We start from the raw sequence: 27,425 nt of genomic DNA, 5'->3' as shown, positions 1-27,425 counted from the left end.
GGGCCTCTCAGGAGTGGCATTGTGGCACAGAGATAGAGTTGCTACCTACCAGCATCAGAGACACAGGTTCAATCCTGACTATGGGTGGTGACCGTGCAAAATTTGTGCCTTCTCTACTGTGGCCACGTGGGTTTTGTCCGGATGCTCCGGTTTCCTCTGACATTCCAAAGTTGTATACCTCTCTAGGTTTGTAGGTTAATTTTTTTTGGTAAAATTGTAAATTGTGCCTAGTGTGTAGGGCAGTGCTAGTAGATCGTAGATTGATGCAGATTCGGTGGGCTGAAGAGCCTGTTTCTGCACCCTATCTCTAAGGTCCTAAACATCTAAAGTAAAGTCTACACCAAACTGAACAAATCTAAGCAGAAGGAAGTTCTCCTTAGAACTTACCACCTTGATATCAAACCCATGATGGCAAATGGCATCAGATTAAGTGTAAGTCCCTGTTGATTGTCATGTATATTCTTCCTTCATCTGACGCATCAGCTCTCCAACATAGGACAGGAGCTGTCTGAGTCAGCATGGATTTACAAACGGGAAATCATGCTTAACTAATCTTCTGCATTTTTTTGAAGATGTAACTAGGAAAATGGGCAAGGGAGAGCCAGTTGATGTAGAGAACCTGGATTTTCAGAAAGCATTTGATAAGGTCCACATGTGATATTGGGCAAAATTAGAATACAAGGTATTGGGACTAGGGTACTGACATGGATAAAAAATTGGTTGGCAGACAGGAAACAAAGAGTAAGGATTAACTGGTCCCATTCAGAATGGCATGCAGTGACCAGTGGGGTACCGCAAGGCTCGGTGCTGGGGCCGCAGCTATGTACAATATACATTCATGATTTAGAAGGGATTAAAAGTAACATTAGCAAATTTGCAGATGACACAAAGCTGGGTGGCAGTGTGAACTGTGAGAAGGATGCTATGAGGATGCAGGGTGATTTGGACAGGTTGGGTGAGTGGGCAGATGCATGGCAGATGCATTTTAATGTGGATAAATGTGGATAAATGTGAGGTTATCCACTTTGGTGGCAACAATAGGAAGGCAGATTACTATCAAGTTGGGGAAAGGGGGAGTACAACAAGATCTGGGGGTCCTTGTTCACTGAAAGTAAGCATGCAGGTACAGCAGGCAGTGAAGAAAGCTAATGGCATGTAGGTCTTCTTAACTAGAGGATTTGAGTATAGGATCAAAGAGGCCTTTCTGCAGTTGTACAGGGCCCTAGTGAGACCACACCTGGAGTATTGTGTGCAGTTTTTGGTCTCCAAATTTGAGGAAGGACATTCTTGCTGTTGAGGGAGTGCAAGGTTTACAAGGTTAATTCCCGGTATGGCTGGACTGTCATATGTTGAAATAATGGAGCGACTGGTTCTTTATTAACTTGTCAGTTTCTTTGCTGAACTAAATTAAGGCGCATGTTGCAATCAAAAGCGCTTGAACAATTGGTTGGTAAGAAAGCCAAACTGTAAGAAAACTGTAAGATACACTGGAATTTAGAAGGGTGAGAGGGGATCTTATTGAAACATATAAGATTATTAAGGGCCTGGACACGATAGAGGCAGGAAACATTTTCCCAATGTTGGGGAAGTCCAGAACCAGGGGCCACAGTTTAAGAAAAAGGAGTAGGCCATTTAGAACGGAGATGAGGAAAAACATTTTAACGTTTAGAGTGAAAAACGTTTAGAGTGAATCTGTGGAATTCTCTGCCTCAGAAGGCAGTGGAGGCCAATTCTCTGGATGCTTTTCAAGAGAGAGTTAGATAGAACTCTGAAAGATAGTGGAGTCAGGTGATATGGGGAGAAGGCAGGAACGGGGTACTGATTGTGGATGATCAGCCATGATCATATTGAATGACGGTGCTGGCTCGAAGGGCCGAATGGCCTACTCCTGCATCTATTGTCTATTGTCTATTGATACGACATGATAGAACGAGTGGAAAGGATTGGTGATTTTCTGTCTTTCTTCGATTTAAACCAGCATCTGCAGTTCCTTCCAGCCAAGAACATGGTGATGGAATTTGGGGAATGTAACGTAAGGCTGTAGAGGTGACTGGGGTGTGCAGGATAATTATCTGGACAGTAAATACATTTCAAGCTTTGCTGAACACTTCCACTCAGTCCGTCGAAGATTGGGAATGCGCAAAGATTGGAGGTGGGGGGCACGGGTAAGGAGACTCAGTCAACTCCACGACAGAAGGGGGCGATAAGACTGGAATAAAAACACTGAGGGTACCAAGACAGTGAGTGCACTGTTGATTGGGAAATTACTTCACAACTGCCCTGTACTTGGAGATGACTCAATGTACTGGATGCTGTCTAGTCTATGGATCATGACAACACCTCAGAGGACTTGCATTCCTGAACAGGTCTAGTTTAGTTTAGTTTAGTTTACAGATACGGCATTGAACAGGCCCTCAGGCCCAGCGAGTCCGCGCCGACTAGCAATCCCCGTACACTAGCACTAGTTCCTACACACTAGTACAAGTTTGAGTTCAAGTGAGTTTATTGTCATGTGTCCCTGATAGGACAATGAAATTCTTGCTTTGCTTCAGCACACAGAACATAATAGGCATTGACTACAAAACACATGAATAAATAAACTGATAAAATGCAAATAACAGATAATGGGTTATTAATGTTCAGAGTTTTGTCCGAGCCAGGTTTAATAGCCTGATGGCTGTGGGGAAGTAGTTATTCCTGAACCTGGTCGTTGCAGTCTTCAGGAACAATTTACCATTTTTATCAAAGCCAATTAACCTACAAACCTAAGATAGACACAATATACTGGAGTGACTCATCGGGGCAGGTAGCATCTCTGGAGAGAAGGAGTGGGTGACGTTTTGGGTTGTTAGTTCCTTCCTACACACAACCTACAAACTTGTTCATCTTTGGAAACACCCGGGGTAAAACCACGCAGTCGCGGGGAGAACGTTCAAACCCAGTTCAGTTCAGATCAGTTCAAATTTATTGTCACGTGTAGCGATGTACAGTGAAAAACTTTTTGTTGTGCGTTAACCAGTCAGCGGAAAGACAATACATGATTACAATCAGTCCAATCAATGCAGTGTATAGAAACATGGTAAGAGAATAATTGTTAGTGCAAGGTCAAGCCAGTAAAGTCCCGACAAGGATGGTCCGAGGGACATCAAAGAGGCAGGCAGTAGTTACCTGTCTCCCCACAGGCAGCACCTGTAGTCAGGATCGAACCCTGGTCTCTGGCGCAGTCAGACAGCAATGCCACCACTGCACCACCATGCCACCACATAGTCATCCATCGAGCAGAGATTGCAGTGTGAGTGATGGCACTAATACCTCCTTGATAATTTGGAAAATTGTCCAGTTACATCCTAATCAGTAAAAGTAAGACAAATCCAGTCTGGTTGATTACCACCTATCAATCTACTAGTAATCATCTATAAAGTGATGGATAGTGTTTTTGACAATGCTTTCAAGCCGCATTATCCGCCAATAACCTGCTCAATGAAGCTTGGGGTTCCGCCAGTAACATCAATCTCCAGACTTCATTATTGCTTCAGCCCAAACATGAACAATTGCGCGTAGTTTTAAGGTGAGAGGGGCAAAGTTTAAAGGAGATGTGCGGGGCAACTTTTTTTACACAGAGGGTGTGCTGGAATGCACGGCCAGGGATGGTGGTTGTGGAAGCTACGATAGTGGGATTTAGTTTAGTTTAAGGTAGACAAAAATGCTGTAGAAACTCAGCAAGTGCGGCAGCATCTATGGAACGAAGGAAATAGGCAACGTTTCAGCCCAAACCGCTTCTTCAGACCCTGTTTAGTTTAGTTTAGTTTCGTTTATTGTCACGTATACCGAGGTACAGTGAAAAAACTTTTGTTGTGTGATAACCAGTCAGCGGAAAGACAATACATGATTTACAATCAAGCCATACACAAGTTCAAGTTCAAGTCCACATTTATTGTCACATGCACCAATTGGTGCAGTGAGATCTGAGTTGCCATGCAGCCATACGAATAAAAAGAATAGAATACACGATAGAATTTAACATAAACATCCCCCATAGCGGAATCAACATTCCCACTGTGAGGGAAGGCAATAAAGTTCAGTCCACTTCCTCTGTTCACCCATGGTCGGGTCGCCGCTACGGACGGCCCGATGTTCAGGCCCCATCGCCAGGATGATCGGAACTCCGACGTCGGAACGGAAGAACACACTCTGCGGCTTGGAGTTCCCGAATCGGCCGCTTCCTACCAGAAACCGCGGCTCCCGAAGTCCACAGGCTGAGCCGGACGGAGCTCCAACACTGGCGACCCCCTGCAAAGGATCCCAGGCCTGCGCGATATTAGAGTCAGCGACGCCCGCGGCTGGAAGCTCCGCTAACCACAGCGCCACGTCAGCTGGCCCAACACTCTGGAGTTCCACTCGGCGATCCCCGGTATGGCATCGCCTGCCCCGCGATGGTAATTCAGTTCTGCGCCGCTGCTGAAGCTCTGGCCGGTTAAATAACAAAAAAGGGTGAAAGGACAGCCAGACTGCTGGCGAGGCTGCCGTGTGCAGCACCACCCGATAAATAGGTACACATGATAAAGGGAATAATGGTTAGTGCAAGATAAAGTACAGTAACATCCGATTAAAGATAGTTTGAGAGTTTCCAGTGATGTAGATAGTAATTCAGCACTGCTCACTAGTTCTTGATCGGATGACCCAGCTGGGAAGAAACTGTCACTGAATCTGGAGGAGTGCGTTTTCACACTTCTGTACCTCTTGCCTGAGGCCATCTTCGGTTTAAACCAGCATCTGTAGTTCCTTCCTACAAAATCATCACTATGATTTTTGGCCATCTTACTCATAGTCCTCCTCCGCAGAGCCAACCCCGAGGATTTTTCCGATCGATGAATATTAAAAAAGTTGTGAGTGTTTAAAAAATCTTGAGATCAGCTGATTGGTCTGCTCGCCTGTCAATCACCATGATCAAGGTAACACCCCTCAGGGAGGGGAGGGGGGGGAGGGGTCGGGGGGGGGGGGGGGGGGGGGGGGGGGGGGGGGGGGGGGGGGGGGGGGGGGGGGGGGGGAGGGGGGGGGGGGGGGGGGGGGGGGGGGGGGGGGGGGGGGAGGGGGGGGGGGGGGGGAGGGGGAGGGGGATAAAAGCCCCGGATGCCTGTATGTGAGTCAGTCACTCTGGAATATGGCGAGGGGGGGTCCACAAATGTGATTCTTAACTGTGAATCAACTGAACAGTGAGTCTGCAATGCACTTGCAATAAATGATCTCATTTGACCCCCGATCCCCTGCTATTTCTGGCAGATTATTTATTTCTTCCTTAGTGAAGACAGAACCAAAGTAGTTATTCAATTGGTCCGCCATGTCCTTGTTCCCCATGATCAATTCACCTGTTTCTGACTGCAAGGGACCTACATTTGTTTTAACTAATCTTTTTCTCTTCACATATCTTCACATATCTATTGCATTGGGGGACCAGCCCTCCTATGTGAACATGGGACCCAATGGGACCCACTTAGTCTAGTATCCTACTAAACCTGTCCTATCCAATATGGCACCTCCACCACTGCAGGGTTCTTAGTTGTGCTGTGGAAAGCCATTTTAGATTGTGAGCACCAGCTCGTAGAACGGAGACTAAATGCACAAATGTTGTTAAATCAGAGCCAAAAGTACCAGCTGCGACTCACAGCTGTGGCAGCTATGTGGGATTCTGTAGAGACATATATCGTTAAGTATTTCATGCTTAGCAGAAAAAAAACATAATCATGATCATATTTTCCTGTTGAATTATGCAACGATAAAAAGGCATATTTCTTATTCTGGTGAAAACTCAAGTTTACTAGTCACTGAGCAAATGCACTGCTACTGTTCTGTGATATTTGAAGTACACAGAACCAAAACTGATGCTGCATTATGGCACAGGGCACGGTGATGCAGCGTTGGAGTTGCTGCCTTACAGTGCCCAGGGTCGATCCTGACGAGGGTGCTGTTTTCTATGGAGTTTGCATGTTCTCCCCGTGACCTGTGTGGGTTTTCTCCGGGTGCTTCGGTTTCCTCCCACCCGCCAAAGACGTACAGGTTTGTAGGTTAATTGTTTTCTCGAAAATTGTAAATTGTCCCTAGTGTGTAGGATAGGGCTAGTATACGGACTGGGTGATTGCTGGTCAGTGCAGACTCGGTGCGCCGAAAGGGCCTGTTTCCGCGATGTATCTCTGAAGTCTAAAGGATAATTAGGGACTGCAGGGAGCTGCAGACTGTGCCCCTGTCCTTTAACCCCACCCCAATAATTATTCAGCAAATTAAGCATGTAATTCAGGTGAGTAACTCAAGACTCATTCATGTGATAGGAGTAGAATTGGACCATTCGGCCCATCAAGTCCATTCCACCATTCAATCATGGCTGATGTATTATTTATCTTTCCCTCCAAACATCACTCTCCTGCCTTCTCCCCACAGCCCCTGACACCCGTACTAATCAAGAATCTATCTATCTCTGCCTTAAAACAATCCATTGACGTGGCGTCCACAGCCATCTGTGGCAACGAATTCCACGGATTCACCACCCTCGGACTCAAGGAGTTCCTCCTTCCTAAATCTCCTTCCTAAAGGAACGTCCTTTAACTCTGAGGCTGCGACCTCTAGTCCTAGACTCTCCCACAAGTGGAAACATCCTCTCCACATCCACTCTATCCAAGCCTTTCACCAATTCGGACGTGCAATTTGGGCGTGCAATTTGGGCGCGTAATTCAGACGTGTAAATGCTGGCGTGCAATTCCGACGTGCAATCCAGGCGTGTAATTCAGGTGTGTAATTCAGGTGTGTAATTCAAAGTGTAAACCCCTGCAGACAGAATATTCCATTGTAATTCTGTCCCTGATTTCTCCCCTGTGTCAGCCGTGTCTCACATTCCCCAGTTGCAGAGCTGATTGTTGGAGCCAAAATGACACAAAAAGAAGCGTCAAATGGACAACCAAACAGAATTTAATTCTGTTCAAAGAACTTACACTGAAATGAATGACTATCGCTGTCAGCTGGCGTGTATGATTTAACACTTGTAGCCTTCCAGCTTCTGCCAGTCATTTTGCTCCACTGTGAGATATAAATCATAAAAATTGCATTTGTCTTCCAAAATATATATTTTAAGCTGGTCGTCTGTTAACCCAATGAAGTGAGTATAATTGTGTAAGAAGGAACTGTATCTGCTGGTTTCAACCGAAGATAGACACAAAAAGCTGGAGTAACTCAGCGGGACAGGCAGCATCTCTGGAGGGAAGGAATGGGTGACGTTTAAGAAGGGTGTCGAGCCGAACCGTAACCCATTTCTTCCCTCCAGAGATGCTGCCTGTCCCGCTGAGTTACTCCAGCTTTTTGTGTCTAACTTCGAAGTCAGTATAATTGATCATTTCTCCCATGAGATCAAATCCTGTGAAGGATAAGCTACAGCTAGCTATGGTCTCTGAGACTATTAATACTGGATGTACACAGATAAAGCAAATCAATTTAAGATTTTGCCTTTTGTGTTTGTACAGTATAGAACTGATAAAATCAGACACAATTCTATGTATAATTGCATCAGTTGATATATCTTTCATTTCTAAATTTAACTGGAAATTCAATGAAACAAATGCTTTAAAGTTAGACACAAAATGCTGGAACATCTGTGGAAGGAATGAATAGGCAACTTTTCTTTGAATTTAGACTATAGACTAAACAGGCCATTCGGCCCACTTGAATCCACGCTGGCCAGTATTCATTAGCACTATCCTATACACTAGGGACAATTCACAATTTTTAATTTAGTTTAGTTTAGAGATACATTGTGGAAACAGGCCCTTCAGCCCACCAAGTCCGCACTGACCCGCGATGCCCACATATTAACGCTATCTCACCGACACACACTGGGGACAATTTACACTTAAACCCAAGCCAATTAACATACATCTTTGTATCTTGGAGGAAACTGAAGATCACAGAGAAAACCCACGGGGAGAACGTACAAACTCCGTTCAGACAGCACCCGCAGTCAGGATCGAACCCGGGTCTCCAGTGTAAGGCAGCAACTCGACTGCTGGGCCACTGTGCTGTTCATTTTATGCCACAATTTTTGCATGTCTAGAGTGTGGGAGGAAACTGAAGATCTCTGAGCCACCGGGAGAACATATATACTCTGTACAGGCAGCACCAGTAGTCAGGATCGAACCCGGGTCTCTGGTGCTGTGAGGCAGCAACTCTACCGCTGCCCCAACGTGCCACCCCTTTTCTGTTCAAGACCTTTCCTCAGAGTGCCCAGTGAAGGATTCCCAGATAACAAAGGATGGAAGAAACCTTGAATTTCTGCTTGAAAAATGAGAGATGATTTTATCGAGCAAAATAGTTTCTAAGGATAAAAGGAAATATTAAGTCTGGATATTATTTTAAATCAAACTGCAGGAGTGAAATAAGGTGACGTGGGCTCAATGTAGAGGAGACACCGTGAGGAATAATGTCAGGAAATTCTTCAGAAGGAGGGAATCAGCCTGTGGGGATGAATTCTACATTAGGCCAGGATTAGTACACGGGTAATTGAATCAAAATGCCTTTGACGATTTGTTTTAATGTTGTGATCTTGTGCTCACTGATCATTTAGTCTAACAAAAGGATTGTCAAGCTGGGATGGGTACAGAGAAGATTTACAAGGATGTTGCCAGGACTAGAGGGTGTGAGCTATAGGGAGAGGTTAAGTAGACTGGGACTCTATTCCTTGTAGTGCAGGAGGATGAGTGGGTGATGTTATAGAGGTAGATAAAATCATGAGGTGAATAGATCGGGCAGATGCACAAGGTCTCTTGCCCAGAGTAGGTCAATCGAGGAACAGAGGATATCGATTAATGGTGAAGGGGAAAAGATTTAATAGGAATCTGAGGGGTAACGTTTTCACACAACGGGTGGTGGGGTGTAGGGAACAAGCTGCCAGAGGAGGTAGTTGAGGCTGGGACTATCCCAATGTGTAAGTAAGTTAGACAGGTACATGGATAGGACAGGTTTGGATAGATATGGACCTGACTAGTGTAGCTGGGACATGTTGGCCGGTGTGGGCCTGTTTCCACGCTGAATCACTCTATGACTCTATGACTTGGTGATTGAGGTATGAAAATGTACAAGCTTGGCCAAAAGATTGATAAATGATTTGAAGCTGAATGTGGACTGTGGGATGGCCAAGAGGCCAAGCAAATATTAAAAGTTTCTGTATCTGCATCTTGACGTACATTCGACATCACTGGTTATCACATACGTTGGAGGGTCATGTGCAAAGTCGCAATTAAATATTAAAGTGGGCCTTAGAAGTCAGCATCTTAATATCAATTAGAATTCCAATGAAGTGGAGCCAGGTTTAATCACGATGAGCGTTTTTGACCATTTGGTGACCACGAGAAAGTGAAAGTTAAGGAATGCATAAGATTGGCACAGTGACAGCGCTATAGAGTTGCTGCCTTGCATCGCCAGCGTTTCGATCCTGACCTCGGGTGCTGTCTGTGCATCGTTTGTACGTTTTCCCTGTGACCACATGGGTTTTCTCCGGGTGCACCAGTTTCCGCCCACATTCCAAAGACTTGCAGGTTTGTAGGTTAATTGGCTTCTGTAAAGTACAATTTTACCTCGTGTGTAGGATTGAACTAGTGAATGGGTGATCGTTGGACAGTGCAGACTCGGTGGGCCGAAGGGCCTGTTTCCACGTTATCTCTACATTAAACTAAACTCAAATTGGTGCAATGCATGAGTAGATGGTATTGAAACAACATGCAAAACCTCAAATATTATGAAACACCTAGAAAGATCTTGTTTTTTAAATTCTTTAAATGTTGTTTACTTCAGTTAGGAGGTACAATGCAAAAGATTCACTTTGGCCCACCGAGTCGGCACTCACCAGCGATCTCCGAACACTAACACTATCCTACACACACTAGGGGCAATTTACAATTTTACCAAGCCAATTAACCTACAAACCTGAACGTCTTTGGAGTGTGGGATGAAACCGGAGCACCCGGAGGAAACCCACACAGGTCTCGGGGAGAACGTACAACCTCCGTACAGACAGCACCCGTAGTCAGGATCAAACCTGGGTCTCTGCGGGCTGTAAGGCAGCAACTCTGTCGCTGCGCCACCCTGCCACCTTTCAACCTTGCCATCATTCTCTCCTACTACTTTGCGTGTGTTTGTGAGCGTCACACATATACATCACCTTGTTACATACATGACACTTTCTCTCCCTTTAGACAAAAAAAATGATTCATATATAAATATTTGCAGGTTTAATCTCCTGAGGCTTTGCTGAATCTCTTTGATTTTTTCAAAGGAATCTGTCATCGCCAATGTATCCAGCTCTTGACTTGAGGAAAGTGTCGCTTCTTAATTAAATTCAGTGAAACTTTCTGCCACTTCTTCCACCAGCCTTCATTACATTAACTTATGGATGGTATTCACGATCACATAACTCTTCGATATTTTCTTGTTTACCTCTCTGAGGGATCAAGTGATTTATGTGCTCACTTCTACTTCTATCTCTGATTTTCAAAGGATGTCTGCTTGTATCACATACTCCCACAATCACTCCAACTTCTCATTCCAGAGTGTCTGGTTTGTTAGGCGGTGTTAACACACAAACTCTATCACATTGTTTAAAATGTCCTTCTCTGTGACTTGAATCATAATTTCATTTCTGGCTCCAATATATCTCTTTCACTCTCCGCTTTCAGACTTGACTGAACCAAGTTTAATCATGTCCTGAGTCTTGTTTACAAGCATAATCTCCCTGTCCCACTTAGGAAACCTGAATGGAAACCTTTGGACACTTTTCTCCCCACCTAAGGTTTCCGTGCGGTTCCCGGAGGTTTTTGTCAGTCTCCCTACCTGCAACCTCCGGCAACCACCTGCAACCTCTGGGAACCGCACGGAAACCTTGGGTGGGGCGCAAAGTCTCCAGAGGTTTCTGTTCAAGGTTCCTAAGTGGGACAGGGGCATAACTCACCAGGTGTATAACCTGTGAAATGTTGTCTTGTTCTCTGGCTTAGTAAGAAGTTTACTGACCTGTGTCTCCATTGTTAAACCCCTACTTCAATGTAACACACGTTTATCAACTGTCCCTGAATCTGGAGGTGTTCGTTTTCACACTTCTATACTTTTTGACTGATGGGAGAAGCGTTCCTGCCGTGAATAAATCCAGGACCAATATTCAATCAAACTGAAGAAGGTCTGGAGAAGGGTCTTGGACTGAAACGTCACCCATTCCTTCTCTCCAGAGAATCTGCTTGTTGATGTAATTTATTCTGTCTTTTTACATAAATTACATTGTAGAACCAAACTTCATTCAGTTACTCCAACTTTTCGTGTCTCTTTTGGGGTGGGAGATTGGAACCTTCACGTGGTCCGCCCTGTTTCGACGAATGCAATCAACCTGGCGTGCACAATCAAATAAGACGGAACAAGTTGTCCTACAACTTTAGGCTGTGCACGCCATACGCAAGAAGAAGTGTCTCTTTTCAAACATTTTATGCCTTTCTGCAGATTCTGCAATTCTAACTACAGCTTTATTGATTCTGATCATTGTTTGCTGTTTTGCAGTATTTAAGGATTTTAGAGCCACTGTTAAAATTCCACAAAGACTAGCATTCTTTAATATTCAGTCAAAACCATGTACATACATTCCAGCTAGCTTCACTCCCCAATACTCCCACACTCTCCTAGACTTTTGTCTACTTTTCAGATACTTAACAAACTCCCTTCAAACACAGCAAACTTTACTACAAAGAAGATAGACAAATGCTGGAGCAACTCGGCGGGACTGGCAGCATCTCTGGAGTGAAAGGATGGGTGACATTTCGGGTCGAGACCCTTCTTCAGACTGGAGGAGAACTTCTTCAAAATAGGCTCACCTTCAGAAGATTTTGTAGTGGAGCGGACAGAATGTGTAGGAAGGAACTGCAGATGCTGACTTACACCAAAGATAGACAGAAAATGCTGGAGTAACTCAGTGGGGCAGACAGCATCTCTGGAGAGAAGGAACGGGTGACGTTTCAGGTTGAGACCCTCCTTCAGACACTACACCTCTGCCACTATATTCAGGAATCAGAACCACTCACAGTGCAATATAATTCCTGCTGACAAGATTTATGGTTATTTTCCTGATCACCTTCATTCTACGTCCTCCAGTTCATGACCCCCTGCATAAAGGAAGAGTTTCAAGATTCAAGATCCAAGAGAGTTTATTGTCATGTGTCCTAGATCGGACAATGAAATTCTTGCTTTGCTTCTGCACAACAGAGTTTTTCTCTTATCTCAATCCTCTTGGATCACCTCAAGGAGAATAACTCCACCATATTCCAATCTATCCAAATAACTAAAATACTTTGCATTTAGATTCATTTTGTTGTTATACAGAGTGGAAACAGGCCCTTCGGCCCATCGAGTCTGCACCGACCAGCCATCCCCGTATACTAGCACTATCCTACACACTAGGGACAATTTACAATCTTTACCAAAGCCAATTAACCTACAAACCTGTACGTCTTTGGAGTGTGGGAGGAACCCGGAGCACCTGGGGAAAACCCACGCGGCCACGGGATGAGCAGGCAAACTCTTTGGTTTGAAGACGGGTCCCGACTCGAAGCATCACCCGTCCTTTTTCTCCAAAGATGCTGCCTGACTTGCTCAGTTACTCCAGCATTCTGTGTCTATCTTCGGTGTAAACCAACATCTGCAGTAATCTCTTCACATAAATGAATGAAAGAATGAATGAATGAGTTTATTGGCCAAGTATGTACACATACAAGGAATTTGCCTTGGTGCTCCGCTCGCAAGTAACAACACGACATACAGTGAACAATTACGAATAAAACATAAAACATTAAAACATTAAGAATAAAGCATTATAGTTTAAATAAAATACCCGAGCAGAAGGAGGCCACAGACTTTTGGTTATTGAGTAGAGCTACTGCTCGTGGAAAAAAATGCTGTTTGTTTCTCTGGCTATGGCGGCTTCGCCAGTCCGGAGTTGCCTTCCAGAGGGAAGTGCTTCAAAGAGTTTGTGGCCAGAGTAAGATATTGCTCAGACCCATGCCTATAAACGCTATACGATCAGCACAAGAAGATGCAGTCATTCTCAGTGCATGTGCCGCGGAACCGTGGGGGGGGGGGGGTGGGGGGGGGGGGGGGGGGGGGGGGGGGGTGCGCTGGGAGGGCTGCAGCCCGTCCACTTTTTTGGTGAGACATGCTTCATAACCCGAAACTATCTGGTCCGCAGGCGTATGTTTCTCTTCTTCTGAGGACCTCCAACATCCAGAATGTCAGGACAAGCGCACAGTGTGCGCGGCAAAGCTAAAGGTCATAGAGCGGAGCGGAGCTCGATGATCTTTGGGCAAAACCATGACCAGCGGAAACAGACTGCCCCCCCCCCCCCCCCCCCCCCCCCCCCCCCCCCCCCCCCCCCCCCCGCCAAAACCTTCCTCCCATCTGCACTCAACCGCCAATCACAGCACGGTTCACAGTCGAGATACGGGGCAGTGAACGAAACGCTGTGATTAACTGTCGAGCGAGGGCGGAAGGGAGGGTGGGCCCGTGGGCCCCGAGAGTGAGAGTGTCGGTCCTGAGAGAGGGAGAGTGAGTCGGCCCCGAGAGGGAGGGAGAGAGAGAGGCGGAGGGGGAGAATGGGGGATATATCCCCCAGCTTTTTGAGTTGGGGGGGATGGCCTGTACTATCCCCCAGTTTTTGGAGGTAGAGCAACAACAAAAAATACTACTCATTGTGCTCGGTCACTCTGCTCCCTCACCGGGTAACCCCCCGAGGCCGGTGATCAGTGATCGCTCAGCCCTCCCGCTTTCAAAAACGTTCCGCGGCCCCTGTAGGGATGTGCCGGCCTTGCTGCAGGCACATTTGTGCGAATTATTGGGAAATCAGATGCCAGCCATCGGGTAGTCGATTAAACTACATTACCATTGGTTTCTGCTCTGAACCACTTAAGGAGATAATTAGATCCACACCTCGAATTAATAAAATTATACTACTTATTGCTCTTATTCCCATATTAAGCAACATAGCTAAACGATCTGCTTAGTTTTTTTCAAAGCAATTAAGTTCATTGTCACGTGTACCGAAGTTTTGTTGCGTGCCAACCAGTCAGCGGAAAGACAATATATGTTTACACTCGAGCTATTCGCAGAGTAATGATACGTGATAAGGGAATGAAGTTTTGTGCAAGGTAAAGTCCAATCAAAGATCGTCCAAGGGTCATCAATGAGGTAGATAGTAGTTCAGGACTGCTCTCTAGTTGTGGTAGGATGGTTCAATTGCCTGATAACAGTTGGGAAGAAACTGGGGCTGGAGGAACTCAGCGGGTCAGGCAACATTGTGGAGGAAATGGGCTCTTGCTGTTTCAGGTCAGAATTCTTCTTCAATCTGAAGAAGGGTCCCAACTCGAAACATCAACTGTCCATTCCCTCCACAGATATTGTCTGACCCGTTGCGTTCCTCCAGCACTTTGACTTTTTGCTCAAAATTCCAGCATCTGCAGTTCATCGTGTCTGAATAGGCCATCTGTTCTTTAACATAAATGCCAGACTTGCATTATTTGTTTATTTTTCTTACTTTTCTTCTTTAGTTTCCCTTCGGAATCTCCAAAGACTCTATCCTTTTTGAAAAGGCAGATGGATTAATTAATTTACGTTCGGCTACAATGTCCCTGGAAAGGAATTGGTTTATTGAAATAAAATCATTTCTTCTATGTATTCAGAGCTCTGTTGTCCTACAAATCATGAGAGGAATAGATCGGGCAGATGCACAGAGTCTCTTGCCCAGAGTGGGGGACGTTACCCCACAGATTCCTATTAAATCATTTCCCCTTCACCTCAAACCTATGTCCTCTGGTCCTTGATTCTCCTACTCTGGGTAAGAGACTCTGTGCATCTACCCGATCTATTCCTAACATAATTTTATACAACTATCATCCTCCATAGTCCATGCTTACTCATCCTCTCCCTATAGCTCGCACCCTCGAGTCCGGGCAACATCCTCGTAAATCTTCTCTGTACCCGTTCCAACTTGAAAACATATTTCCTATGACATGGTGCCCAGAACTGAAGATAATACTCTAAATGCAGCCTCACCAGCTCGATGGGCCGAATGGCCTACTCCTGCACCCATTGTCTATTGTATATTATACAACTGCAACATGACGTCCCATCTTCTATTCTTTAGTCGTAGATGAGAAAGTGGGATAGCATAGAACTAGTGTGAACAGGTGATCGATGGTTGGCGTAGACTCTCTGGGCCAAAGGGAACGCTAGACTAGCCTAAAAAAAAAATCAAAAAGAAATTTGAAATGCCCAATTTCACAGGCTGAGCCTGTTATAAAAGAGGCTATTGAATGTCTAAGTACAACTCACAAAGGAATAAACTTAGCACGGAATCATACTGGATATAAATTGAATCTAAAAAATCTTTAATATTGAGCTTATTGCTGTAATACTACTGCTGAGCCCTCAATTACAATTGAAATCTGATACTTCAAAATCAGAACCGTAACATTATAGATTCTTCTGATTTAATAGAAATGTTGATTTCATTTATTCTGCCTTTTTACGTAAATTACATTGTCGAAACTAACTTCATTAAGAAGCACCCCTCTATTACACTGTAAAATTAGAATCGGATTACTCCAAACTTGCATAAATCTATCTTGGTTATTAATTAATTAACACAACAGATTGAAATCACCTACCATTATTTTTAGGAACAGCTTCGGCCCTGCTTTTATCAGACTAAACCATCCTCCCATGTTAGGATGAAGTCCTGATCTTCCAACCTACCTCATTATACACTGTGCACTTTTTTTCTGTTCACTGTTACGCTGTGATGCTGTAACACTATATTCTGTAATCTGACGGTTTTCTCTTCGAGTTATAGTCATAGAGTGATACAGTGCTGACTCAGGCCCATCGACTCAACATGCTCACACCGGCCAACAATGTCCCGGCTACACTAGTCTCACTTGCCTGCACTTGGTCCATATCTCTCCAAACCTGTCCTATCCATGTACCTGTCAAACTGTTTCTTAAATGATGGGATAGTCCCAGCCTCCACTACCTCCTTTGGCACCTTGTTCCATACACCCACCCCCCTTTGTGTGAAAAAGTTACCGCTCAGATTCCTATTAAATCTTTTCCCCTTCACCTTGAACCTATTTCCCTCTGGTCCTCGATTCCTCTACTCTGGACAAAAGACTCTGTGCATCTGCCATATCTATTCTTCTCATGATTTTGTACACCTCTCTAAGATCTCCTCTCATCCTCCCACGCTCCATGGAATAGAGACCCAGCCTACTCAACCTCTCCCTATAGCTCTAATCCTGGCAACATCCTCGTAAATCTTTTCTAAACACTTTCAAGCTTGACAATATCTTTCCTATAACATGGTGCCCAGAACTGAACACAATATTCTAAATACATTTTCATAATTTGCACTGCCCATTATACTTGTGTATGAAGGTACACACAAAATGTTGGGGTAACTCAGCGGGACAGGCAGCATCTCCGAACAGTATGAATGGGTGACATTTCAGGTCGAGACCCGCAACGGACCAGCAACGCCACCCATTCCTTCTCTCCAGTGATGTTGCCTGTCCAGCTGAGTTATTCCAGCATTTGTGCCTACCTTCACTTTAAACCAGCATCTGCAGTTCTTTCCTATATATTCTTGTGTATGACATGATTGCACTGTTTATAGTATGATTTGACTGGATAGCACATTAACAAAGATTTTCACAGTATCTCGGTACAGGTGACAATTATAAACCAACACCAATACCAATATGAAACTTTGTATACACAAACGCAGCAGCGATTTTAGTTTAGTTTAGAGATACAGCATAGAAACAGGCCCTTCGGCCCACCGATCAGTGATCCCCACAACACTAACAATATCCGACACACAATAGGGACAATTTCCAATTTTATCAAGCAAATTTGCCTACCAACCTGTACGTCTTTGGAGTGTGGGAGGAAACCGGAACTCCCAGAGAAAACCCACACAGGTCACGGGGAGAACGTACAAACTCCGAACAGACAGCACCTGTAGTCAGGACTCTTTACTGATTGTAGGGAGGAAGGAAGGGGGGGGGGGGGGGGGGGGGGGGGGGGGGGGGGGAAGAATGGATGAGTTTTGGTCTTTTCATCATATTCAAGACTGAGTGAAAAAAATAGAGTTGCAGCTGGTATAAAAGTTGATTGATTCACATTCAATTTATGAATTAAATGAATCCTAATGTGCAGAAATCAGTTCACTTCTGCAGATCAGCAAAGGTGAGGAAAATGTAGACAGGATTTGTCAAGTTATAAATATTGTGAATGTAACAGATACTCATAGTATCGAGTGAAATAGAAATTAAACTGGAGTAGAACACAATGCAAATTTGTGGTATTTCCCTAATACACGAAAGAAAAAGTAAACATAGAAACATAGAAAATAGGTACAGGAGTAGGCCATTCGGCCCTTCGAGCCTGCACCGCCATTCAATATGATCTTGGCTGATCATCCAACTCAGTATCCTGTACCTGCCTTCTCTCCATACCCCCTGATCCCTTTAGCCACAAGGGCCACATCAAACTCCCTCTTAAATATAGCCAATGAACTGGCCTCAACTACCTTCTGTGACAGAGGGTTCCAGAGATTCACCACTCTCTGTGTGAAAAATGTTTTTTCTCATCTCGGTCCTAAAAATTTCCCCTTTATCCTTAAACTGTGGCCCCTTGTCCTGGACTTCCCCAACATCTGGAACAATCTTCCTGCATATAGCCTGTCCAGCCCCATAAGAATTTTGTAAATTTTATATATAGAATTGGTGTATATATAGAATATATAGAAGTGCTATATATAGAATTGGCGGCACGGTGGCACATTGGTGGTTGCTGCCTTACAGCACCAGAGACCCGGGTTCAATCCCGACTACGGGTGCGGTCTGCGTAGAGTTTGCACCATCTCCACATGACCTATTTTTTCTCCGATTTCCTCCGACACTCCAAAGACGTACAGGTTTACAGGTTAATTGGCTTGGTAAACTTGTAAACTATCCCTCGTGTGTGTAGGATAGTGTTGGTGTGTGGGATCACTAGTCGACGCGGAATCGGTGGGCTGTTCCCACGCTGTATCTCTAAACTAAAACTAAACAGAATTAGTATTGTAAGCAAAGGTAAAATTATCATCTTCGGAGATGCGAAGCAAAAAAGAAATATTTGAAGATTGTTACGAGCAGTGCAGTAGTTTGAATGAGAAAGATTTATTTTCTGATTGTCACTCGGGTAGAGTCATAAAGTACTTCACGGAAATGACCTTTGGCCCACCACAGCCATGATGATTCTTTACGGCCAAATTAGAATAAATTTCTTTACTTTTGAACTGGAGTTTTAACGTAGTTTCTTAAACACAATTCACAATGAATTCTCATACTCAGCTTAAAAGGAACAACTTGATTACTCAACCTGAACACATGCGCCCACATTAGGACCACATCCTTCTGTGCCTGGCCTACTTAAATGTGTAGGAAGGAACTGCAGATGCTGGTTAACACTGAAGATGGACACAAAATGCTGGAGTAGCTCAGTGAGACAGGCAGCATCTCTGGAGCACGTTTCGAGTTGAGATCTTTCTTCAGACTCAGTCATATAGACAGACACCGTTTATATAACTTGTGTCCCTTTCGCCTGACTCTCAGTCCGAAGAAGGGTCTCAACCCGAAACGTCACCCATTCTTTCTCTCCAGAGATGCTGCCTGCCCCGCTGAGTTACTCCAGCATTTTGACTGCTTAACTTTTCTGTCTAAGTTCTGGTTGAGTATCAAGCTGCTCATTTTAAGTTGGCTATGGGAATTCAATGTGAATTGGTTTTAAGATACTACGTTAAAATTCCACTTTGAAGTACAAAACAAAATCAAAGTTAGAAATCGTGCATTTACAATTTAAGTACTCGGGGCCCGAGGAGAGGGTTGAAGCAATCCAACACAGACAAAGGAAAAATAGAACCACAGTAGTTATTTGATTAAAGTGAAGAATTTTAAGTAAAGTGAGGAGTCTGAACAAAACGTCAACTGTCCTTTATCCCCAGAGATGCTGCCTGACTCTCTATGTTACTCCAGCACTCTGTGTCTAGCTTCACTTTAGTTTAGTTTATAGATACAGTGCAAAAACAGGCCCTTCGGCCCACCGATTCTGCCCCAACCAGTGGTCCCCGCACACTAACACTGTCCTACACACACTAGGGACAATTAATAATTTTACCAAGCCAATTAGCCGACAAACTTGTACGTCTTTGGAGTGTGGGAGGAAACCAGAGATCCTGGAGAAAACCCACGCAGGTCACAGGGAGAACGTTTGACTTCTGTGCAGACAGCACCCGTAGTAGGGATCGAACCCGGGTCCCTGGCACTGTAACGGCAGCAACTCTACCGCTGCGCCACCATGCCGCCACAGTTGAAATGATTCCTGTCTCTTGTCACATGAGTACAAAATAAAAAATAAAGTGAAACTCGCAGAAAGGAACGCTATGACAATGTGCGACGTTTCAGAAGGTCTGGGCATGAGAAATGCTCGTATGGAAGAGTTTGCCCAGCACATCACAGTTGGAAACTTTAATGAAATCTGAAGAGGAGTTGAAGAAGGGTCCCAACCAAAATGTTGGCTGTCCATTCCCTCCACAGATGCTGCTTTACCTATTGAGTTCTTCCAGCACTTTGTGTTTTTGTTCAAGATTCCAGCATTTGCAGTTCCTGGTGTCTCCACAGTAAGAAACCTATTCCACTTGGATTTAATGGTAAATGGTTTTGACGGGCTAGTATTTGGGAAACAGCGACCTTCATTTTAAGATTTAGAGTAATTATGGTAATGAATGAAGTGTAATCACGGGTAAATTAGTTTAGCAGAATTAGGAACAAATTTAGTGAGTTGGGAAAGCAATCTGGATCAGATGGATTGGAATCAAGAATGATATGCTGCCTAGCTATTAGACATTGGAAGAGTTTCAAAGAGAAATTTCCAATGGTGCAGAGTAAACAGGTTCCCTTGAGGTGGGGAAAGGAAATATTTGTTTTTTCATATGAATAAAGAAGTGAAGATTAAAATGAATCGGACAACATATTGCACAGTCGCAACTGTTCATCAGGTCATAAGGTCATAAGGAATAGGAGTAGAATTAGGCCATTTGGCCCATCAAGTCTACTCTGCCATTCAATCATGGCTGATCTATCTCTCCCTCCTAACCCCATTCTCCTGCCTTCTCCCCATAACCACAGTCACCCGTACTAATCAAGAATCAACCTATCTCTGCCACTGACTTGGCCTCCACAGCCTTCTGTAGCAAATAATTCCACAGATTCACCACTTTCTGACTAAAGAAATTGCTCCTCATCCCCTACCTAAAAGAACGTCCTTTAATTCTGAGGCTATGACCTCTAGTCCTAGACTCTCCCACTAGTGGAGACATCCTCTCCACATCCACTCTATCCAAGCCTTTCACTATTCTATATGTTTCAATGAGGTTCCCCCTCATTCTTCTCAACTCCAGCGAGCACAGGCCCAGTGCCGACAAACGCTCTTCATAGGTTAACCTACTCATTCCTGGGATCATTCTTGTTGTAAGGTTAATTACAAAGTTGAACAAGGAACCAAAGATACCTGACAAAATAGAGAAATATGGGTCAAAGTACCAGTATGACAATAGATTGGCTGGTCACATGGAAATGCAAAAGTCCTATTATATATGTTACTTGGAGTATAGACGTCAAAAGAAATTAGTGACTCATTAGGGAGTGAAAAGGAATTGCTTGCCCTTCATTGCTCGGGGTATTGAGTATGATGGGTCAGGAAGAGTTAGGAAGTCAGAATGCAGCTTTACAGGACTTTGATTTGGCGGCATTTGGAGTATTGCATGCAGTCTTCTCCGTGGATTGTCACCTTGTCGTGGTGGAGAAGCTTGTGTGGACGTGAGATCCTGAGAGCGATGCCGTCTGGAGCGATGCTCCTGGTAGGGCCACCCGTGGCGGTAAGGTCGAGGGGGAGGTCCCTGACAAAGAGCAATCCAACCAAGACCTCAACGGTGGAACAGGCGGAGGATGATGGCTGACCTTAGTGGAGCGTCACAACGGCTGGGAAGGCGGATGAAGGCTGCAGCAGAAAAGGGTCTCCGGTCGTCTTGGACTCCATGCCACTGGATCCTGACCCAGATCTGTCAAGGACCGTGTGGTTGCTGTCTGTGCACCAGCCTCCCCACGTTAAACAAAGTCACGCACTGGTGTCCTCCCAAAAGAGGACAGTCATACTCGTTTCGAGTGACCGCTGATGATTGCGTGCATTTCTGGTCGCCCCATTACAGAAAGGATATGTAGACTGTGGAAGTTCACCAGAAGGTTGTCTGGGTTAGGGGGCATCAGCTAGAGGGAGAGACACAAAATTGTGCAGTATTTCAGCGGGTCAGGCAACATCTCTGGAGATAAGGAATAGGTGAATTTTCGGGTTGAGACCCTTCTTCAGTCACCTATTCCTTTTCTCCAGAGAAGCTGCCTGACCAGGTGTGTTACTCCAGCATTTTGTGTCTATCTTCGGTAGAAACCAGCATCTGCAATTTCTTCCTACAGCTACTGGGAGAAATTGGGCAAATTTTGATTGTTTTCTCTGGAGCATCAGAGGTTGTGGGGAGACACGATAGAAGTATAGAACATCATGAGAGACATAGATAGGGTAGATAGTCAGAACCTTTTTCCCAGAATGGGAAAGAAATTGTAGTGCAGCAGAAGAGTTTCTGCCTTACAGCGCTTACAGCACCAGAGACTAGGTATGTTACAAAACCTACCTGAATCGTCATTGGGAATCTGCCCTGAGCCATGTCCGCGATTTTGGCGCTGTTTGGAGGGGGCAGGTTTAAAACGCGATTTTTACTAGGCTGTACTAATCGCAGATGTTCAGCCTAGTAAATCATTAACGAAAAATCGCTGCAAGACCCGGTCGCAAAAGGTATTATTCATTTTATAGGCCTCGATAATATAGTTATAATAGTTTTAAAATTACTGTCTCATTCCGCAACCTCTCGCAGCCCCAGGGTTTTATAAAGCAAACAATTAAAGGTATGTACCTTATTTTTACATTAAATGGGGCATATATATAACCCTGTGTATCGTTATCTATAGCGAGTAGTTCATTTTGGGCTTTTTATATCCCGCAGTATTTTTCTCGGCATTTGAGGGCACTAATCCAGCGCGATGTCAACGTTCTAAACCAGCGCGTTCACATGAACCCACTAGAAAGCCGATTTAAATGGGCATTTATTTACAGCAATTAAACACTAAATTCCTTCCATTTGGCCTATAAATTAATGTAAATTAGATATAAAAATCATGTTATATTGTGAATTATTTGTGAATAATCTTTGGACACTTAGGATATTTAAAAATGTTAATCTTTCCTTAAGAAATGGGCTTTTGACTATCCAAGATCACAGCTTTTTTGTAATGTCCATTGAAAATCAATAGGGAACAAGATGCTAATTTCCGAGTATGAAAATGGCCATAACTTTTTTAATACTTGAGATATGAAAGTGAATTTGGTGTCAAATTAAACTTATTGTTATGCTTTATCTGATGGGATAAATTGCAGACTTGATTTTTAAAATCTCAAAATTTTGTAACATTGCTACAGAGACCCGTGTTCGATCCTGACTGGTGCTGTCTGTATGGAGTTTGTACGTTCTCCCTGTGACCACGCGGGTTTTTTTTCGAGATCTTCGGTTTCCTCCCGCAGTCCAAAGACGTACAGGTATGTCGGTTAATTGGCTTGGTAAATGTAAAAAGGAAAATTGACCCTAGTGTGTGTAAGATAGTGCTAATATGCGGGGAATGCTGGTCGGCGTGGAGCTGGTGGGACGAAGGGCCTGTTTCCGCACTCAATCTCTACACTAAACTAAACTAAACTCGAGGGTATAGCTTTAAGGTGAGAGGGGAAAAGTTTAAAAGAGATGTAAGGGGGCAAGTTTTATGTTTACACAGAGGGTGGTGAGTGCCTGGGATGCACTGCTGGGGGGCGGTGGTGGAGGTGGAGGCTGATGGAATAGTGGCATTTAAGAAACCTTTGGATCGGCAGATAGAAGTGCAGTATACGGAGGGAGATGGATTATGTGCATGCAGATAAGAGATGGTCTTGGCTTCATGTTCGGCACAGACATGATGGGCCAGAGAGCTTGTTCCTCTGCTGTGTTCTTTTGAAGGCAGGAGATGTGACCAACATACCAAATCTCAGGGTATGAACAAGCTGCCAAGTTAGCAGTGAGGATGGAGACAGAAGCAATATTAGATAAGACTTGTACCTTTCTGGCATAATGTGATTACTGAGGAAAGACTGACAATCACAGAGATTTTTGGACACAATCCTTCAAACTCCTTGGACATGGGGTGGTGAGGACGAGATAATTGCTGGTTTTTACCTCTGTTTTTTTCTAAAAGAAAAGATGGAAAAAAAACTGGAAGCTGAGAGACTGTCAATCTATCGTAGGTGGTGGAAGAAAGGAACCTTTCAGAGAAAATAATCCAGAAAGTATTTGGTGTTGAGAGAATTTCAGATGAATACATTTGACATTGGCCTGTTCTGTCGCTGGCAAAATATTGAGCCGTTTTTGTCCCAGCATTATGGTGACTTACTTTCTTGCATTGGTGATTATTATATTTATCTTTGTTGCGACTCCAGGCTTGAAAAGCTGCAGCTAGTAAGAGTTTAATTGTTCTGTTGTCTGCGCCCTTGATAGATAACTCCACCTGCATGAATGAATGAATGAATGAATGAATGGGGCATGCAGGTCAATGCTGGCGTCAATTACGACCCTGAGATCTGAATTTCAAATCCGCCTGCTATGTAGAAATGATTAATTGTTGAGAAATCTCCACACGGCTCTCTACTTTGGTATTTGGAAAATCTCGGATCATAATTTCATATCTCAAGTCAAGAGTTATATCGTCATAAGTCCTGAAATGGAACAACAAAATTCTTACCTACCACAGTACAATAGATACGTTCACATGCAAAACGCTGGAGTAACTCAGCGGGACAGGCAGAATCGCTGGAGAGAAGGAATGGGTGACGTTTCTGGTCCACCCTTCTTCAGACTGGGGTCTCAACCCGAAAAGTCACCCATTTCTTCTCTCCAGAGATACTGCCTGTCCCGCTGAGTTACTCCAGCAATTTGTGTCTATCTTCTATTTAAACCAGCATCTGTAGTTATTTCCTACAAAAAGTCCAGATACATATATCTATAAATATAAAAATACACACACATGTATATACATATATAAATGTATATACGATACGTGTATGTATATGTATATGTATATGTATATGTATATATATATATATATATATATATATATATATATATATGATGTGTGTGTGTATGTATATGTGTGTATATCTATATATGATGTGTGTGTGTATGTATATGTGTGTATATCTATATATGATGTGTGTGTGTATGTATATGTGTGTATATCTATAAATATAAACACGCACATAAATACAGTACATATATAATATATAAGATGTGTGTGTACTATAAATATAAACACGCACATATATGTATATATGTATATATGTATATATATATATGTGTGCGTGTATATATATATATATAAATGCATGCACACATATATGTATATATTATATGCATGTGTGTGTGTGTTATATATAAACACACAGATACACACTGCAAAGACCAAACCAATGCCCCCAAGTCCATGTAGTTCGGAGTTTAATTGGAGGTTGTAGTATTTAATAGCCTGATGGCTGCCATTTGATTACATTTATGAGCGACTAAAATATATATTTTTTGAATCCCAATCAAATTAACATTAACTTTAATTAATGGTATTGTTTGCATTTCAGTGCCTTAAAACTGAATTAATTAGGTTTAGATTTCGTATTGTCACGTGTACCGAGGTACAGTGAAAAGCTTTGTTTGGCAATCTATCTAAACCGACCAGACGCACCACACAGACGAAACCGAACAAAAAACATGTTTTGATGGGTTCTGGTAATGACCTAAATATGTCGAAAAAGAGCAAATAAAAGTTTGTCTTTTAATCAGTTGCTTTGAAAGAAATCGATCGGACGAGATGATTTATTGTACTTAAACTGAGCTCCACTTTGGAATGAGCACGTTAGTTTTGGTGGTGAAATGTCACAAGCCATTTTTCATCACATATATAAATGTCTGGCCATCCGATTCCAGGCTGCAGAGTGGAAGGTCCACAGCGTTTAGGTACCAATAATTATGTGGGAGCTATATTTTTGTCAATATTAGGTGAGAAAGGAGTTACCAAAGCCATTAATTCTCAGCCCAAGCAATTGCAGTGAACATATTAAATTGGAAAGTGTCTGTGCTATCAATGACAAATGTACAGTGTGGGGTTCTGATGAGTGGGATTGGAGAGAGGAGCTGCTTTTCGAAACTTCTCAACATTTGCCCAATGTTTTGGCAGGTTTATGCTCGAGTTGCAGAAATGGCTATGCGGCATGAATACTAATGGACTCGTATTACAAAAGGTGGATCCAATGTTCAAGTTTTCTGGAACACAGAGATTGGCAGTGGAATAAATAGCAGCAGAAAGTAATAGATTTCAGCAGGGCACTTGAAGTTAGAGAAATCAATAGTCATACCACTGGGTGAGTTGCCCGAGCGAAATTTGAGATGCTGTTCATCCTGTAACCCCTGCACTCCCTCTCGCTCCATCCCTCATCCCCCCTAGTCACACCAGGTTCCTGTTCTCACCAAGCAAACAGCTAACAATGGCTTGTTTCGTTTTATCATTGGTATTTTTTTGCATATCTTTAACGCTGTGGAGCCAGAGGTCCCTGCCTAGAGACCGACTTAGAGCCCCGACGCGGGAGGTTCGGTTGTCCCGATGCTGGAACTTTGACCGCTGGCTACGGGAGCTTCGATCACCCCACGGATGGCTCAACTGCCCCAACCGCGGGAGAATAAAAGAGAAAGAGATTGGACTTTTTTGCCTTCCATCGTGAGGAACATGGGGCATCCACTGTGGAAATTAGGTGCAGGAGTAGGCCATTCGGCCCTTTGAGCCTGCACCGCCATTCAATATGATCATGGCTGATCGTCCAACTCAGTATCCCGTACCTGCCATCTCTCCATACCCTCTGATCCCCTTAGCCACAAGGGCCACATCTAACTCCCTCTTAAATATAGCCAATGAACTGGCCTCGACTACCCTCTGCGGCAGAGAGTTCCAGAGACTCAACACTCTCTGTGTGAAAAAAGTTCTTCTCATCTCGGTTTTAAAGGATTTCCCCCTTATCCTTAAGCTGTGACCCCTTGTCCTGGACTTACCCAACATCAGGAGCAATCTTCCTGCATCTAGCCTGTCCAACCCCTTAAGAATTTTGTAAGTTTCTATAAGATCCCCTCTCAGTCTCCTAAATTCTAGAGAGTATAAACTAAGTCTATCCAGTCTTTCTTCATAAGACAGTCCTGACATCCCAGGAATCAGTCTGGTGAACCTTATCTGCACTCCCTCCATGGCAAGAATGTCCTTCCTCAGATTTGGAGACCAAAACTGTACGCAATACTCCAGGTGTGGTCTCACCAGACCCTGTACAACTGCAGTAGAACCTCCCTGCTCCTATACTCAAATCCTTTTGCAATGAAAGCTAACATACCATTCGCTTTCTTCACTGCCTGCTGCACCTGTGTGTCTAGTTGTAGCTGTGTGTCTTGTTGCTTTTTTTTTAGAATGGCTGTATGGTAATTGGAGTTTCACTGAAACTTTAATCTTTCATTCATTCATCCATCCTCTATACGGTATACACCCTCTTGTTCCCTTTCCCCTCACTAGTCTGAAGAACAGTCTCGACCCAAAACGTCCATCACCCATTCCTTTTCTGCAGAGATGATGCCTGTCCCACTGAATTACTCCAGCATTTTAAGTCCAGCTTCCCTCTAACCCTTTCCTATCCATGTCCCCATCCAAGTGTCTTTCATCCTCCAAGGAAAAAAAATATTTCTTGCGTTAGGATTACAAATTCGAATCAATACTTTATTGTCAACTGGGTGAATGCATTTAGCTAAGTGATTTAATATTATTAATAGAAACAATAATACAAGGGAAATAATTTGATATGTTGCTGAAACAATGAAACACTAACCACTTTCCTATAATAATTCATCAGATGTGATTTCAGTGGCAAAGTGCTGCACATTTGATCTGCCATTGTTGCTTCTTGGGTCAGGTATAAATAAATAGATAGCATAAATTCTTGCTACACTTGTGGATGTGGAGAGGATGTTTTGACTCGTGGGAGAGACTAGGACTAGAGGTCATAACCTTCGAATTAAAGGACGTTCTTTTAGAATTTCTTTAGTCAGAGGGTAGTGAATCTGT

Source organism: Leucoraja erinacea, chromosome 14, assembly GCF_028641065.1.
Source record: "Leucoraja erinacea ecotype New England chromosome 14, Leri_hhj_1, whole genome shotgun sequence".
Taxonomy (NCBI): Eukaryota; Metazoa; Chordata; class Chondrichthyes; order Rajiformes; family Rajidae; genus Leucoraja; species Leucoraja erinaceus.
The sequence above is the reverse complement of the archived record's forward strand: the minus strand, read 5'-3'. Positions refer to the sequence as shown.